This window comes from Mauremys reevesii, linkage group 18 (assembly GCF_016161935.1).
Source record: "Mauremys reevesii isolate NIE-2019 linkage group 18, ASM1616193v1, whole genome shotgun sequence".
NCBI lineage: Eukaryota > Metazoa > Chordata > Testudines > Geoemydidae > Mauremys > Mauremys reevesii.
The window spans coordinates 33,365,289-33,368,323 of record NC_052640.1 but is presented as its reverse complement, the minus strand read 5'-3'; the positions used below and the strand labels follow the sequence as shown (position 1 = coordinate 33,368,323).

Here is a 3,035-nt window from a genome sequence, read left to right as displayed (position 1 = left end):
AAAGCAAAAAAAGAAACCAAGCGGCCCTAAGGTGCCCAGCTGTAATACGCAGAGTCTAGCTAGAGCTTTTGCAGAAGTAACATAAGCAGGGGTCTTACAGGCAGGCAGACTACCAACGAAAACCACATTTGGGACAATAGCAGGAAAAGCCCTAGATGGTGACAGGCTCGCTAAAAGTAAGAAAGTATGCCAAATAAGGAGTTGGTAACGTGTAATGTGTGTGATGTGTAATTATGCTTTGTGGTTTTGGCCTTTATAAGCTTGGTGAAAGTCTGTTAAAGGCAAGGCAGCTACCCCCCGCTTCTTTGCGTGGGGCTACATTGACCTTCCCTTTATGCATAATTGTACCCCAATAAAGGTGCCTCAGGCTGTGTCTGACCCAAAATCAAAGGTGTGGTCAATTTTTCCACGACACCTTTTATTCCAGGAATTTCTCTTTTTCCACGACACCTTTTATTCCAGGAATTTCTCTCTAACCACACAAGAGCTGGTTATTATTTCCTTGGACTGACATACTCAAAGCCTGAGGGCAGATGAAAGTGGATCAGCAATGAAGAACTGAACAGTGATGTGTAGCTTCATTCTTTTCTAACTCTGTAAATATTTCTGTTGGACATCTGGGACTGACTAGCCCCAAGGCCAGTAATAGGAACAGAAAATTGTCAGGGATTTCTCTGAATGGGTAACAGTATTCACTAGTGGAATCAGTGCTGGTGTCATATGAGGGACTAGGACTCCCACTAAGAGGAAAGGAACTTGGGAGGGACATGAGAAGAGGGTAATTTGTATTCATACAGATGTGGGAAGAAAGGTGTTTGTGTGAAGGGGATATTAGTGGGGATATAACTAACTTGGATGTGTTGGCTGGAACAGCCCAGAGGAGGTGCCAGGAGAATATAGCCAACAGAACTGGAAGGGAAGAAGACTATTTGACCCTAATAACTTTCAGATGTGTTTGTGGGAAGGGAGGTTGAGGAGTGTGGGTTGGGAGAGTCTCACTGGGAAGCAGCCTCTAGTTTCACTCCACAGAAAAGTGATCAGTAGCAGAGTCACTGTCCCCTCTGAGCATCTGTCCCCTTTTTCTAGGCTCATGGGTATATAGTTGGGACATAGCTGGAGCTAAAGCCATATTTTCAATTCGCTTTCTCACTGCACAGATTTGATATACAAAAGAATCTCCATGACTATGCCTGCGCTGTTATTGGCTTTAATAAGGTGGTGACTGCAGTTTGTTCTGAATCCTCACACATCCACTATATCTGTAAGAAGACAATGGGATAACTATAGATCCTCAAGATGAGAAAATTGCAGGCACAAGAACATGCCTGGGTTATCCAGATGCCAACAAGGATATTTCTCTCTATAAACATCCTCAGCACATGTACCCTCATATGCATACAAACACATACTCTTACGCAGGCACTCACAAACCTGTTTTCATCTGATCATAAACAGCAATGGCATGATCATCATGTCTGGTTGGACTGCACACAGGACAAATTCCAGACCTCTTTTCATGTCACCACAGAGACCAACAGACAAACTTTCAGTGGGCAAGTGGTCTCTGAACAGATGTTGAAAAAAATGCAAAAAATTAGTAAAACTAAAATCTTCTTGTTAAAAAAAATATAATAAACAATAACAGTGATTAACCTTTCAGCTGTCCCTAAGCCGATCAGATAAGGGTAAGGAATGGTGTGCCTAGCCTCTGTTTGTCAGAGGGTGGAGCTGGATGGCAGGAGAGAGATCACTTGATCATTTCCTGTTAGGTTCACTCCCTCTGGGGCACCTGGCATTGGCCACTGTCGGTAGACAGGATACTGGGCTAGACGGGCCGTTCTTATGTTCTTAGATATGGGCAGTCGGATATGGATATTCACTAACACTGGCAGTCATCACTGGCATGGACATTGAAGGCAAGTGCTGTAGGAGTCCCAGTTCATGGAAGACAATGGAAGTACCATGATTTACACCAGTTGATCACCTGATACAGAGTTTGAGCAGATGTTCTGAGCGCTCAAACTTCACTGCTTCTCAGATGTCTGGGACTTGCTTGGTTCATGGGACCCCAGATTAAATAGTCTCTTACTGAAAGCTTTCAAATAGAGTCATCCTGCATCTAATGTGTTATGGGGCAATCCTGATTTACCATAAGTTTGTCCTTCATCTGCAGGATGACAAAAGAGTCCCACATTAATTTCAGAATTCACAACAATGTTGCATCTTTGTGCTTTGATAGTGTATCACTACATGATGTTATTTCAGTCAGTAAGATGGGATGCTACCTCATCACTCAGTATCATAACAACTAATTGTGATATAGCCTCTTGGAAGCCAGCATTTGCTTTTCTGTGCCTTCTCCTTTTCCTGCCAGCAATCTGTATGCTGCAGGGACATGGCTCTTTGGTGGCAGACAAGTCTATTGCAGCCTCCAAAAGTGTTTCAGCGCCAGCCCTCTCCAAGGTAGCTTAACAGCATTTGACAATGAGCTAACGGTTACCACCACCAGTTCAGGGTCTCTTTAGGTGATGAAGAGGATGAGAAAGAAATCAGATTAAAAATAAATGGTAAACAGAATATTTACACAGCTAGAATGAAACATTGCAAAAATAACTGCTAGCTAGATTAAAATCAGTTATTAATATTTGTAATTTACCACTTTGCAGCCATATCAAAAGTCTGAGTCCTACTCACTAATGTTTACAATCTAAAAGGCAACACACAATCCGAGGAAGGAGACAGGGATGGACAAGAATATGTTTTAACATCTATTGGTATTTGCCTTTGTTTTATATTTTAACTTCTTCTTGTTAGCCCTTTTCTATAGCTTTTATCCTTTCCTGTTTGCTTTTTCTTCTTTAACCTTTACATATATATTTTTATCATTATAATTTTGTATTATTTTTTTTTCAAATACAAATATACCATATGCCAGATTCGTCATAATACACGAAATCAGTAAAGAGGTTACTATAAAGGAAGGCGAGGAGAAGTGATGTATCTCTCTTCAGGGTCTGCATTAATCAGTGTCTCAA

The 3,035-nt window shown here is 41.5% G+C and overlaps 1 long non-coding RNA gene across 1 annotated transcript; it reads left to right on the top strand.

Annotated features, from left to right (window-relative positions):
* The first annotated feature begins 537 nt into the window (after positions 1–537).
* On the top strand, positions 538–1,659 carry LOC120386375. Its single transcript, XR_005589689.1, has 2 exons — positions 538–596; positions 1,158–1,659. It is a non-coding gene; the product is annotated as an uncharacterized LOC120386375 (long non-coding RNA).
* The last annotated feature ends 1,376 nt before the right edge of the window (positions 1,660–3,035 follow it).